The sequence below is a fragment of the Myxine glutinosa genome, chromosome 10, assembly GCF_964187855.1.
Source record: "Myxine glutinosa chromosome 10, kmMyxGlut1.1, whole genome shotgun sequence".
In the NCBI taxonomy this organism is placed as follows: domain Eukaryota; kingdom Metazoa; phylum Chordata; class Myxini; order Myxiniformes; family Myxinidae; genus Myxine; species Myxine glutinosa.
Window position 1 is genome coordinate 18,643,022 of NC_136270.1, and position 15,203 is coordinate 18,658,224.

Sequence of the window (15,203 nt, forward strand, 5' to 3'; positions counted from 1 at the left end):
CCGGGTGCCATTTCGATCCCAATCGCGCGACAATTCTCTTCGCGCCGAACACTTTTCTACAAAATCTACCCGCACAACATACTCACCTGGGGGATCCTTTTCTCCACGCGCACCTGCAAATATTTATAAGGATTAGCAAGTACGGCATCAGGTGTGCTACTTCGCTACTGTGTATTCCGCTACTGAATACACTGGAATGTGTATTCAGACTTTGAGCAATATCCATCTCTCCCTTCAATTCCCGGGCTACCTCCGTCATCTTTTCAATTTCAACCATAACTATTGCTCTTTCTTTATTCACCTCAACGACCGCTGGCTTTATTAAAATTTCCACTTGTACCTCAGCGGTTGCCGGCTTCCCCATACCCCGGGTCGCGCGCGATCTCTATACCCGTCATTTTACCCGTGCTTTTCTCCACTTCGCCCAACCAGTGCTCCTCGACCCACTTTACCTCCTCGTGCACCCGTGGGACCTGCTCGCCCAACCTGCGGTCTCTGTCCCTCTCCAACCCCTCATTAATTTCTTTGGCTTGGCCAACCATGCCCCCCAGTTTGTCCCCTAATCCGCTTCCGAATCCCTCAAATTTGCTTCCGAGTCCCTCAAATTTGCCTCCGAGTCCCTCCAATTTGCCTCCGAGTCCCTCCAATTTGCCTCCGAGTCCCTCCAATTTGCTTCCGAGCCCCTCGATTTGGTTCTTTACTCGCTCCCCCAATTGCTTACTATTTCTTTCCATCATTTGTCCCATTTGCTCTCCCATCCTGTCCATACCGTCATTCTTTTTCTGTATTTCCACCATGAATTGGGCCATGAAGGCTTGCATTTGGACCACCCCCATTGGCGCAGCGGGCGCGGCTGCTGCAGCCACGTGCGAGCCGCCATTTTGTGTCTCCTCAAGCACGTGCGCGAGGGCGCCATCTTGTGCACCTGATTCCCCCTCAACCACATTACCATTGCTCTCCTCCTCCATTTCCCCCATATACATTTCCCCGAGGTCCTGGGTCGGCTCTACACCCTCTAATTCCCCCACCGGCATCCCGTCGCCTTGACCATCCATGGCACGATTTTTTAATTTGGAATATTAAACAAAATTTCCGCCGCTCGTAATTTCGACCAAATTTTTCTAGATGTTTAAAAATTTGGTTCGGGCCTCGAATCTCACTCCCAGACACCAATTGTTACGGATACGGGGGACGGCTCTCCCGTTAGGAAGGGGTGATTAGCCCCTTGTCCTGTTAAGCTGGCCGTCTCCCCGGTCCTGGTACTTGTAACGCCCTCCCACGGGATGGAACGGATCAGGGTTATGGGTCCAGGGTTTATCCCGAATACCTTTATCCGTCCCTCCGCAGAACAGGGAGACAAGTACCGCTCGAACCCCGGTTTTAGATGGACTAGTTGCCGAGCGGTTTTAGCAACCCGAAGTTCGAGCCATTAACAGTACTAAACCCGATCCTAAACGTTGGCCGAATCGTGCCACAGGTATTCAATGAAGGAAATCACGAAAGCGACCGAATGTGAAGAAGAGAAGAAGAAGAAGTACGAAGAACAAATATGATTTATTGCGAACTATTAACAAGACCAAAAATAACCAAGGAGAATGGGAAGGATAAGAAAATAACTGAACAGAAAGGAGCAAGGAGACACAGTGCAATATTATTAGCTTATCTATGAACAGTCTTACTTATAACCCCAAGACAACATGAAAGACGGACAAACGGGCACACTTACACGGGGGAAATGGCCGATTGGATTGAATGCCAGCAGGACGGGGCACGGTCCAGGGAGGTCGCTTCGAGAAGGTGTCAGGGCCGGTGGCGTGATGCTGGTTTTTCTCGCGTCGATTCCGCAGTCAGCAGGGCCCAAGACGACACGAGGCGGCGCAACCTCCAGCACAAGGGGGCAGCACGTTGAGGCAGTCCGCGCACGTAACCATTCGTGTCCGCTTCTCTCCTATAAAACCCCGTGCTTGCCCTTTTATGACGTGCTTTTGGGATCAACCCACGTGCGTTGGATCCGCCCCTCGGTGAGCTTGCCTCGGCCTTGATTGGTGCGATGGCTCACCAATCCCGCCCCTCTTGATGACGCGTTGGCAAAGCCACGCCTTGTTCCTCGCGCTTGGCTGACTCCTCCCCCCCCCGATGACGAGGTGGAGACACGCCTTTCTTCTCCAAGGTTACCTCGTGCGTAATGGAGTGCGTAATATATATATTGTTGCGGATATGAGGATTGAGTTTTTTTTGATTGTATTGTATTGTATAGTAAATGGTTGTAAATTATTGGTTTAGTCTGAGCCCTCCTTGCTCCAGTGTGTATAAAGGTCAAAGGGCGTTCCGGTAGTTCATTCCATAAAGCATACATTGCAGGACACTATAATATCCCTGTTCAGTAGTTTATTTCCTCATTCTGTGTATAGGTTAAGGCTTTGTCTTCCATTAAAATGACACTCCATTGCACCAAGTGAAATAAGATAGCTTCCCTTCATTCTTCATTCCCACTCCCAACACTTCCATGGCCAAGCCTCAATTTGCCAATTACATCCCCTCCAAAACCACCATTGAACATGTGCTCGGGTCGGGGAAGAAAGGCGTGCCCGCCCGTCGTCATCAAGGGCGGAGCCAGAGGGTCGCGCGACCAACCATGGCCGAGGTGAGCTCACCGATGGGCGTGTCCTGAAGGCCGGCGGCTTAATCGCCGGAGGCGCTATAAAGGCGCGCGCGCAAGAAGTGCGCGAGTTGCGTAGAGAGGTCCATGAAAAGAGAGGTCCATGACAAGAGTGGCGGCTGCATCCACAGCAGCTCGAGCCACCGAAACTGCATCCACAGCAGCTTGAGCCACCGAAACTGCATCCACAGCAGCTTGAGCCACCGAAACGACACTCAACAGCCGCTTGGGGCCTGGACGGCGGTTTTGAGCAGGGCCGCGAAGGAACGGCGGCTGCTAAACGCGCCGATCGTGCTGCAGGACCCCCTTGGACTTTCCTCTCCCTCCAGCCATCCACCTCCTGCCTTCCATCCTTTTTGGTGTACGTGAGTTTGTTCTGTTTGTTCTGTCCTGGGTATTTAATTAAGTTTGTATAAGCTAGGTTGCACTGTGTCTAAAACCTTCTGTATATTATTTTCTTATCTTTCCTTCTTCCTTGGTTATTTTGAGCCTGTACACCATAGGAATAAATTTAGTAGTATTTTCAACCTTTTTTTCGGCTTCTTCTTCTCTTCACATCCGTGTCGCTTTTGTCTTTTCCCTATTGAATAGCTGTGGCGCGATCTGGCCAACGCTCGGGAATCGGGTTAGTCGGGATAACTGTACGACCGCGGGGCCTCCGCTCGGCAAAAACAAACATCTTATCCGCGGTCCGTAACAATTGGTGTCGGGAGCGGGAACGGACCCGAAGCGCGCGTAACGCGCTCAAAAGTACGAGCTGCTGAAATTGTTTTAAAGACAAAACCCGAATTTTGAAATCGCGCCATGGCTGGTCAAGGCGACGGGATGTCGGTGGGAGAGATAGACGGGGTAGAATCGACCCAGGACCTCGGGGAAATGTATGTGGAGGAAAGAGAGGAGGAGAACATTGGCAATGTGGTTGAGGGGGTATCAGGTGCACAAAATGGCGCGCTCGCGCACGTGGTTGAAGGGTCCCAAAATAGCGGCGCCGCGCAGGGCGAGCTCGCGGTGGCGGCTGGGGACGCTGGGCAAACCGGGTTTGACATCAGATTATTCTTGACCCAACTGAATGCAAAAATGGATAGGATGGGGGGCGAAATGGGGGGCAAAATGGGAGAAATGGGGGAACGGCTAGAAGCTAAATTTGAGGGGTTAGACAACGGGATAAAAGAGGTAAAGAATGGGTTAACGGGGGTGGAAAATAGAATGGCTGCCCAGGAGAATCAGATAGAGGGGGTGAAAAATGGGTTGAGGGGGCTAGAAAATAGGATGGAAGACAAATTGCAGGCAATAGGGGAGCAATCCGCCCGGGAAATCAAACAGATGGGGAACCAGATAGAGGAGGTGAAAATCGGGTTAGAAAGTAAATTGGATGCTCAGAGGGATGAATTGGGACAGATGAGGGTGGCATCTACAAAAGAGATGGAGGAGATGAAAGAGGAGATACGACGAGGTGTAAGTGAGGAGGTCTCGGGGGTACGCGAGGAGGTAAAGCGAGGTGAAAAGCGTATAGAGAAAGAGGTGAGGAATAATACGGCGATGGCGGATACAAGCGGATAATACGGCGGTTACAAGGGGGCATAGAGTACCTGACGGAGGAGGTGGAACAGCTGACGGTGGGACAGACGGAGTTAGTGGAGCAGGTTCAAAGGAACACTACGGTACTAGGAGGGTTAAAAGCGACACAAAACGACATTAAAAATGACTTAATAGCGACACAGAGGCAATGTCAGATGGTACGTGAGGGACTGACAACGAGGTTGGACGAGGTGACAGAAGTAATGGAGACGAAGGACCGGGAGGTGAGGACGCACATAGAGACGGTCAAGGTAGCCTTAGAGGACCCAATTGAGGAGACGCACCGGGAAATAAAAGAGGTGAAGCAAAAGTTAAAGGAGGTGGAAGAGGGGGTGAGTGAAATTAAGAAGAGACGGACAGAAAATAAGAGAGAAATAAAGGAGGAGGTAATGGAATTGGTACAAGGTCTGTGCTCGAATCGTGATGATGTGCTCGCTAACCAAATAAAGAGTTTGCAGGTGGTGAAGGAGGTGCGGAGACGAGGTGCCGAGGTGAGTGGCAATATACGTGAAAATGTATATGATGTGAGGGGAGCTTCAGTCGGCTTGGGGGTTTTTTTTTTTTTTTTTTTTTTTTTTTTTGTATACAAGATCGAGGCTCGTGAAAGAGCGAACATTAATCACACAGAAAGACAAACCGACACATAAAACATATAACATAGGGAGCGGTAGACAAGATGGGGAGAGAGGGGGAAGGACACAAACACAACATTTGAGAGCAGGGACCGAGAGACATGGAGACATCGAGAGATCTGAGAGAGGGCGAGGGCTTTGGGGGGGGGGGGGGGGCGTGGGAAGGGGGCAGTGGGAGAGGTATAAAACATATGGACACTGCCAGGACTTCCAGGAAAGAAGTTGGAATTTCAAACAAGGTGGATCTGGGGTGAATTAGCGGGGGTAGAAAAGATCAAGGTTTTGGATGGGGGAAGATAAGAGATGGTGGTGAACAGCTGTTTTAAAGACCTGGAGGGAGGAGTGGGATTGAAGGGAGTGAGGTAGTTTGTTCCAGAGGCGGGAGAAAAGAGGAATGAAAGAGTGAAGGTGAGCGGAGAGCCGAGATTTCGGCAGTTTAACCATCAGAGGGTTGCTGGCAGATCTTGTGCGACCTGTAGGAATATTTGGGGGACAGAGCACAGAGAGAGCTGGGGGTGCAAGGCCGGAGAGGAGTCGGTAGAAGACAGAAAGACCACCTACCTGCCTGCGGTGAGTGAGTGAAAGGCCCTCAGAGATAGCTTCATCGCGGGAGATTCCAATAATTCTGAAAGCTTTGGTTTCAACAGCGTGAAGCCGAGCTAGGTGTGAGGCAGGAGCACCGGCCCATAGGGGAGAACAGTATTCCATTGAGCTGCGGATGAAAGCCTTGTATGTGGTGAGGAGCTCAGGTGTGCCGAGGAAGGACTTCGCACGACGGAGGATGCCCAGTCGGCGACTGGCTTTGGAGGCCAGCTTGGAAATGTGGTTTTCCCAAGAAAGATCATGGCAGATAGTGAGACCCAAAATCTTGAGCGACAGAACTTCTTGGAGAGGATTGTTGAGAAAGTAGATGGGAGGGTTGTCCAGTCGATCTTTTCGGAGAGACATAGTAAGAGTGTGAGATTTGTCAGGATTGAAAGACATGTTCCACTTGTTTGACCAGTCTGTGATTTTGTCCAGGTCTTCAGAGAGTGAGGAGGCAGCAGACTGCCGATCTGAGGGAAGAGGAATGGAGCGGCAGAGAGTGGAGTCATCAGCAAAGAGATAGAGAGGATTTTCGAGAGAGTCAGAGAGATCATTGATGAAGACCAGAAAAAGCACGGGGCCCAGAACACTGCCTTGGGGAACTCCAGCCTGAACAGGAAGAGGAGATGAGAGAAACCCATTCAGGGCCACACGTTGACGACGACTAGAGAGGAAGTCCGCCAGCCATGCGTGGAGATTTCCATGGATACCAAAGGAGGAGAGTTTGGTGAGCAGAGCGGGGTGCCAGACCGTGTCGAAGGCACGTGATATGTCGAGGGAGACAGCTCTAATTTCCTGTTTGGCATTGAGGACCTCCATCCATTGTTGAGACAGCAGAAGCAGCATGTCCAGAGTAGAGTGACCTGGTCTGAAACCAAATTGATGATCATAGATCAAGCCATTGGAGAAGAGGAAAGATTTCATATCAGAAGCAATGATGGATTCCATGACTTTGCTGATAATTGGGAGAAGGCTGATTGGTCTGTAGTTGCTAGGATCTGTTTTTGCACCTTTTTTGTGCAAAGCGGTGATGTTGGCTGATTTCCAAGCAGATGGCAGTTGACCTTGAGCAAAAGAGAGGGTGAAGAGAACAGAGAGAGGGTGAGATAGAGCAGCAGAGCAGGATTTTAGGACCCGTGGGCTGATGCCGTCGGGTCCAGTTGCAGAATCAGAGTCGAGGGTTGACAGAAACTTTTCCACCTTGTCAGGAGGAAAGGACACGGAGTCCAGGAGCAGCAGGGTACGACTGGGTATGGTGGGTACAGAGAGGGATGGGTTTGGGACACAAGATTTAGAGGCAAACACAGAGTTGAGGCATTCAGCTTTTTCACGTGCGGAGTCAGCTGTGTAGCCGTTTGAGGTAAGGGAGGGGATGGAGGGGGAACAAACACCAGAAACGGATTTGACCAGACGCCACCAGGATTTGGAAGAGGGAGACAGATAAGAGAGTTCGGTCTTGAGAACGGAGAGATATTGTTTCCTGGCTCTCCTGAGGGTGGACACACACTTGTTTCGGGCTTTGTGAAAGGAAATGAGATTTCCTTCCGTTGGATTTGCTTTCCAGGAGACGAAGGCAAGTTGTTTCTGGGCAACAGCCTCACCACAAGATTCCGTGTACCATGGACGGGAGGAAGGGTATGACAACTGAAGACGAGATGGGATAAATCTGTGCATGAGAGAGAGCAATTTACTTTGGAAGAATTCCCAGGATGAGTTGATGTCAGAGGTGGTAGAGATGGGAGACCAGTCCAGATGATTGATGGCTGCTTGAAGACCGTGCCAGTTGGCCTGAGTGAAATGCCAGACTCGTCGACGCTGAGCAGGCTCCCTGAGGATGGTCAGAGAGATGTCCACTTTAACAAGGACATGATCAGATGATCCGATCGGAGCAGAAGAAGAGCAGCAGACATTTTCAGGGAAGTTAGTCATAACCAAGTCCAGAAGAGAAGATGTTCCGTTGACTGAGATCCGGGTCGGGAAATTGACAGATTGAGTCAGTCCCAGTGAGTCGCAGAAGTCCTTTGCTGAGGAGCCATGGCTGGTGAGAGAGGTACCCACACCCAGCCAACTGGCATGATGACAGTTGAAATCACCACATATGAGGAAGAGAGAGTTGGGATGAGTAGATAGAAGTTGGTCCATATCATCAGACAGCGAGATGTAGATGGAGTCATCACTGTTTGGTGGACGGTACAACACACATATGAACAAGAGGTGGGAGCGAAGGGGAAGCCGTAGCCAGAGGTATTCCTGGGGGTGAGGTGGAGAGAGTGCAGTGCAGGGCGAGTGAGGAAGAGAGTTTTTGATAAAGATAGCAACCCCGCCTCCAGGACGAGGCTCAGGTCTATCATACCGGAGGAGGGAGTAGCCCGGGAGAGATACTATGGAATCAGAGACATCATAAAGGAGGAAAGTTTCTGTTAAGCAGATCACGTCTGGTTTGACAGAAGCAACCTGTATGGAGAGATCAGTTAAGTTTGAACGAAGGCCCCGGATGTTTGAGGTCCATACCGTTAATGAAGAGGAAGGGGGAGCATCAGATACAGAACAGGGGGGAGGAGGGGTAGGGTAAGATGTGGAAGAGGTGGAAGAGGTAGGGAGAGCTGTTGAAGGTGTGTCAGAGATTTCAGAATAGCTCGGAGAAAGGGAAGGATGGGGCGGACAAAAGGTTTGATGGTGATTGGGTGAGCCACAATGAGGTGTTATTTGAGGAGGGGGAAGAGCGAGGCAGAAGGTTGGGGGAGATGGAGGTGAGAGTTTGAAGGGGGAAGAAGCGGGGAGGACGCTTTGAGGAGGGGGAGTGAGAGGGGGGAAATTGAGAAGCAATGAGGGTGGGGAGATTTGAAGGGGAGGGGTGAGGGGGGAGTTTGGGAGGGAAGGGACAAGGGGAGGGATTTGAAAGGGATGGGATATGGGGGAGATTTGGAGGGGAGGGGTGAGGCAGGAGTCTAGGAGGGGAGGGGCGAGGGGGCGTCTTGGCGGGGAGGGGTGAGGGGGTAGTTTAGGAGGGAGGGGGCAAGGGGGGAGATTTGAAAGGGATGGGTGATGGGGAAGATTTGGAGGGGAGGGGTGATGGGGAAGATTTGGAGGGGAGGGGTTATGGGGAAGATTTGGAGGGGAGGGGTGAGATTGGATTTTTGAAAGTGTACGATTTATGGGAAACGAACATTTATTGCAAAATGAGTTTCTTGTGACCTTCGAGTTAAAAATACGTTTAAGGACGCTGGATGGAGGATGGAGTGCAGGAGAGTTTAGGGAATGTAGAAAAAAGGCACTATAGGAGATGGATTTTTTTTTTGGGATGAATTGATTTGGTGAGCAAGTCGAAAGCAGCCTTTTAAAGAAGAAGAAGAAAAAGGTGTTATAAAATATGACGGAATACATAACTTGAGGGGAAAGTGTAAACATTGAAGGTTAATGAGTGAAAACTATCTGGGGAAATGGGGGAGAAACACGTGGTCGAAGAACGAACGAACGAATAAGAATGAATAAACGAATGAGAACAGAGAAAGAAATGTTTTTTTTTTTTGTTTTTTTTTTAAGTTGAGATTTACACAAGGAAGTAGGCTATGGGTGAAAAGGCTGGGAATACAGAGAACGAAAGTTATTGGATCACAAACGACGGACCACTGAGAGAAAAACAAAGCCTCAAGGTTGTACAGTGCACACTGTACAAGGCCTTGCTCGCGACACGGCAAACAGACGATCAATTTATGAAAGATAAACACCGAGAAACAACCAAAGTTGCACACAATAACTTCACACACCGAAAGATAAATACAGTTTCGACAAAATACAATTGTGAACAGACTTAACTTCGAAAAACGTGGAGACCGTGTGGAGCTTCGAAAATCCCTGCCGCCGTCTCCAAGATCTCGCGAGATCCATTGGATCCGGGTGTCCGGGTTGATTTGGATCCGGGTGTTCGTGAGAGGCCGTTGGTGAAGTGTGCGACAGGTACGGTGTGCGAAGGAGGAGGTGTGCGAGAATGTCCGACTCTGGGGTGTGTGAGGAAAAAGTGTGCACCGAGGAGTGAGTGTGCTGTCGAGAGTGAGTTGGTCGTAGCGCGTGTGCGAGGGAGCACATGGAAGCGCGAAGTGGTGAGTGTTACGGAGGGAGTAACGAGAGAGTGTGCGCAAGAGGATGCGCGAGAAAGGTGTGTAACGGACAGGTGCATGAGGAAAGAGTGCGCTGTCAAAAGTAAGGGAGAATGCACACCTGTGGTGAGTGTTATGGAGGGAGTAACGAGAGAGTGTGCGCAAGAGGATGCACGAGAAAGGTGTGTAACGGACAGGTGCATGAGGAAAGAGCGCGCTGTCAAAAGTAAGGGAGAATGCACACCTGTGGTGAGTGTTACAGAGGGTGTAACGGGAGAGTGTGCGCAAGAGTGTGCGCGAGAAAGGTGTGTAACGGACGGAGGCATAAGGAAAGAGTGCGCTGGCGAGAGTGAGGGTGAATGCGCGACTGAGTGTGGAGGTAAGAGTAGTAAGAGTGAAACGGAGCGTGAGTTGGTTGTGGCAGGTGAGAGAGGATGTACACCTGGAATGGAAGGATGCACACCTGGAATGGTAGAGCGTGTGTGGGAATGCACACTTGAGTTAGTAGTGAGGCACGTGGTTGGGTGTGCAAGTGAGAGCACACCTGTGATTGTCACAGAGGAGGTGACCGAGAAGGGGGCGCGAAGAGGTGTGTTGGTGAGGTGTGCGAACAACGAGTGTGTGCAAAGGTGTGCGGTGGTCAGGTGTGTGACCAAGTCTGTGAGCGAAAGAACGAGTACAATAACGAAGTACGCGGGGTGTACGGGCGGCGTTGGAGCACCGAGCTCGGTGAGGGTGAAAGGGGTAGCGTATGCGTGTGAGCATGCAGGTGAAGCATCGACGGTAACCGGGTTAGCGGTTAGAGCGACTTATAGCCGAATCGGGCCCTGGGTGCGCGCCGGGCAGCTTCGCGTGCCGCGAGGACCAGCGGGGATCCGAACCACGGCGGTTTCGAAAGAATCGCCGTACGCGATCCACGCCGGGCCGCGCTTTGAACGGCCGCGTCCGTGCTCCACTAGGCGGAGCGGGCAACCCAATAGGAAGGGTCGTCATGGTGACCCCTTTTTGTTGAGACGTTCCGGCAGGTCGAGATCGGGCCATTGGACGGCTCTGTGCCGAGATGGTGCGTGGGATCTTGGCCTGGGTAAGCCCCCGTCCCTGCACCGAATGCGGGACGTATCCAGCCGCCGGCACCAAGCAACCCGCATTCATTGCTCGGCTGTGCGAAGCCGAGCTTTGGAAGTGAATTGGCGCACCGAGAGGCACTAGTGAGAAGACTGATGACGAGGATAGTGGTTTGGACCCAAAATTGAAAAACAAAATTTGAGGATTGGCAGAGTGATGATTGGCAGAGGATTGGTAGTGATTGGCAAATTTTTGATTGGCTGGAATTTGGTGTGCAAAATTGATAGTGGAACGTCCCCGATGTGGTGGGATGGCAACTCTGCCATCTCTCACAAATCGGGGGCAAAGGAGCACTAGACTTATGGGGTTTGGCAGTGAAAACTAGCCCGGGAGGGTTAGGATATAATGATAGGGATCTAGAGAAGATGACCTTAGGTAACGTTAAGATTAGGTAGTGACAATGATACCTGTAGTGGGGACGCAGGTAGATTAGAGTGGATGATAATGACGTGGTATGTGCTTAGTTTAAAGGGAAGACGGGGAGCACTAAGTTAGCAGGGCAACAGGTAGTTTAGATGATGCCGTGTGAGTGTTGGAAGTGTATTCAGAAGTGTATTGTGAAAAGTGTGTGAGGAACAGGTGTGATTGCACAGGTGTGCAACTGGACAGGTGTGTGGAGCAGTGTATGAGTGAGTGATGGTGATGTGTGTTGTGTTGACCAAATGGTCCAGGAAGGAAGGAGGGTGCAGGTGCAACCAGGTGAGATTGCACAGGTGTGCAACGACAGGTGTATGGAGAATGGTTGTGTGGAATAAATGGTATGGAGTATATGGAGTATTGGAATGGATGGTCGTGGAGTGAGTATGGTGGAAACTATGGAGTGGAGTGGATGGTGCGAAGGTGTGAATGGGGGAAGGATGGACCCCCATCACGAATACCCGGGACGGGTAGTGTGAGTGTTAGGTAGAGGGTACAGGTAAATTGTGGTTGGATATTGGCATCTGTGGTGCGGGTGAAAGAATGGTGTTTGGATGGGTGCATTAGTGTTGTGGAAATGGCTGGGCGTGTAGCCTGTTAGTGTGTGTAGTTGGTTTGGGCACTCCACCACTGTGAGGATGTCGGCCAGGTGAGGCCGCAGGTGGGCTCTGGGAGCCGGTAGAGTTGTTGTGGATGGGGCCCGAGGATCCGGAGGACGGGCCCGGGTAGCCCAGTGCCAGAGGGCACCGAGTGGGGTGACAGAGCCAGGAGGGGCCTTCCCCAATTAGATAGGTTAGGGTGAGGAGCTAGGTAAGCTCGGGTGGCAACTGCAGTGGTGGAGGTGTGCAGGTGGGTAGACCTGCTGGGAGAGCTACACGCCCCAGTCCTGAAATTGTGCAAGGGCACAGGGAGTTGAATCGGGGGAGTGAGACCCCAAATTGAGAAGCACCACAGTTTGGTCAATGGGAATTGGTTTTTAGAACCCATAGTGTAAGTTGGCCAATGGATTGGCAGGGAAAGACCCCGGGTAGTGTAAAGTGTGTCAAAGTCATTTAGAGGATAGTTAGGATTGAAGTCTCCTCGCACCATCTGCATCCACTCACCTGGGATGACGTACCTCCACACCATGCCAGGTTGTTTTTATTATTTTAATGATGCAAATGTTTGGATTGTGAGACGCATCATGACGTGGGTGTGACATTGTGCTTTGTTGTTCCATCTCTTCATCCTTATGAGGATTGATGATGAATTGGGTGATGGCAAATTTTGGCTAGAGGGATTGTGGTGACGAATTTGGTATAGAAGAAATATGGGGAAGACGTGACAGTAGTGACGAATTTGTAAATGTGTAGATTTTGTAAATATGGGGTAAGGGCAAGGGTAGGGTAGGTGACAGGGGGGGTGACGTACGGTAGGGACGAGCTTTCTCACTTCGCTCTCCGTACGCACTTCACCTTGCATTGCCTTATTGATGTGTACCCTTGTGACCTTACCCCTCGCTCATCTGTCTCCCCCCCCCTTTTGTCTCCAACATGAGGACCTGTGCGCCACTGGGCGCCGAGGGGAGCGTGCGTGAGTCCGCCATTGTGCGCCCGGAACTCCCAGAACCAGCTGTCTGCATCGATGCACCACATTATGGACCACATGTCTGTGGCCGAGCACCACTGATGGACCCCATGGGTTGGGGCATGGCCCCTCTGCTGGAACCGGCCATGAGGGCCCGAAATCTTGCTGGCGGCCCTTGGCCACAGGGCACCGATGCCCCACAGGTGAACCATACATAGTCGGCCCCTGTGGGCCATAAATAAAAAGAAATGGACACGTTGGGTGCATTTTATTTTGATACAAATAGGCCGCCAGCAAAGAAGATGACAACATCAGGAAGAAATAATAATAGCCAGCAGAGGGAGCCGAAGAGCAAGAGACCACCTGCAGGGTTAGGGGTTGTTGTTTTTATTTTTATTCATTGAACAGTGATGACTGTGCACCGATTGGTGCTTGAGGGTGTGTTGGTGCGTTTTGGGTGCTTTCATGGTGCATTGATGCAGAGCAGACTGTCTCCCCCCAGAAAGAACAATCACAGGTCCTGGGTTGCGTTTTGTAAATAAAGTAGCGTCAATTGTAAATAATGCTCCCCACCATCAGTGTGTAGTTTGAAGACCATTCCGCAATTCGGTTAGCTGTGGGCGTGAGTCTGTTAGGCAGGGTGCAATGGAGCAGCGGGACATATTTACCTTCGCAAAAGCGGAAGGTTATGTTTTGATCGCTGTGTATTTATTTGTATGTCTGTGTGTGTGTGTGTGTGTATGTTATTCGCATAACTCAAAAAGTATTCAACCGAATTGCATGAAATTTGGTGGGATGATTGGTTATTATACGGGACACATTTCATTAGATTTTGGGAGCAATCGGGTCAAAGGTCAAGGTCAAGGTCACGAAAAGGTCAAAATCGTATTTTTATTTGTCATAACTCGGTCAATTCTTATCCGATTTGCATGAAATCAGCACAAAACTGTTCACTGTTCTGTTCCCTACACTCCCATGCCAAGTACAGAACAGTAGCTGCGGCGAAGGTATGCGCTCTACTGAGTGCCCGTTCTAGTTGTTTATGTTTTAAATCTGTCGCACTCAGGGTCAGGTTAAAAGTAGAGGGAACTACACCTACGTGTCACACTAAATTAAAGTTATAGGCCTGGGACGTGCCCAAGAGGAGGAGGGTGCAGTGTTGCGGATATGAGGATTGAGTGTTTTTTGATTGTATTGTATTGTATAGTAAATGGTTGTGAATTATTGGTTTAGTCTGAGCCCTCCTTGCTCCAGTGTGTATAAAGGTCAAAGGGCGTTCCGGTAGTTAATTCCATAAAGCATACATTGCAGGACACTATAATATCCCTGTTCAGTAGTTTATTTCCTTATTCTGTGTATAGGTTAAGGCTTTGTCTTCCATTAAAATGACACTCCATTGCACCAAGTGAAATAAGATAGCTTCCCTTCATTCTTCATTCCCACTCCCAACACTTCCATGGCCAAGCCTCAATTTGCCAATTACATCCCCTCCAAAACCACCATTGAACATGTGCTCGGGTCGGTGAAGAAAGGCGTGCCCGCCCGTCGTCATCAAGGGCGGAGCCAGAGGGTCGCGCGACCAACCATGGCCGAGGTGAGCTCACCGATGGGCGTGTCCTGAAGGCCGGCGACTTAATCGCCGGAGGCGCTATAAAGGCGCGCGCGCAAGAAGTGCGCGAGTTGCGTAGAGCGGTCCATGAAAAGAGAGGTCCATGACAAGAGTGGCGGCTGCATCCACAGCAGCTTGAGCCACCAAAACTGCATCCACAGCAGCTTGAGCCACCGAAACTGCATCCACAGCAGCTTGAGCCACCGAAACGACACTCAACAGCCGCTTGGGGCCTGGACGGCGGTTTTGAGCAGGGCTGCGAAGGAACGGCGGCTGCTAAATGCGCCGATCGTGCTGCAGGACCCCCTTGGACTTTCCTCTCCCTCCAGCCATCCACTTCCTGCCTTCCATCCTTTTTGGTGTACGTGAGTTTGTTCTGTTTGTTCTGTCCTGGGTATTTAATTAAGTTTGTATAAGCTAGGTTGCACTGTGTCTAAAATCTTCTGTATATTATTTTCTTATCTTTCCTTCTTCCTTGGTTATTTTGAGCCTGTACACCATAGGAATAAATTTAGTAGTATTTTCAACCTTTTTTTCGGCTTCTTCTTCTCTTCACATCCGTGTCGCTTTTGTCTTTTCCCTATTGAATAGCTGTGGCGCGATCTGGCCAACGCTCGGGAATCGGGTTAGTCGGGGTAACTGTACGACCGCGGGGCGTCCGCTCGGCAAAAAACGAACATCTTATCCGCGGTCCGTAACAATATATATATATATATATATATATTTATATATGTATATATATATATATATATATATATATATATATATATATATATATATATATATATATATATATATATATATATATACATACAGTTGGAGCCCGCTATTCGCGGAGGATACGTTCCTGGAAAATCCACGAAAAGCGAAACCCATGAATAGCGGGGCATTGTTTCAATGGAAAAATGGGGGGTTGGTTCCCGAGTTGCGAAAAT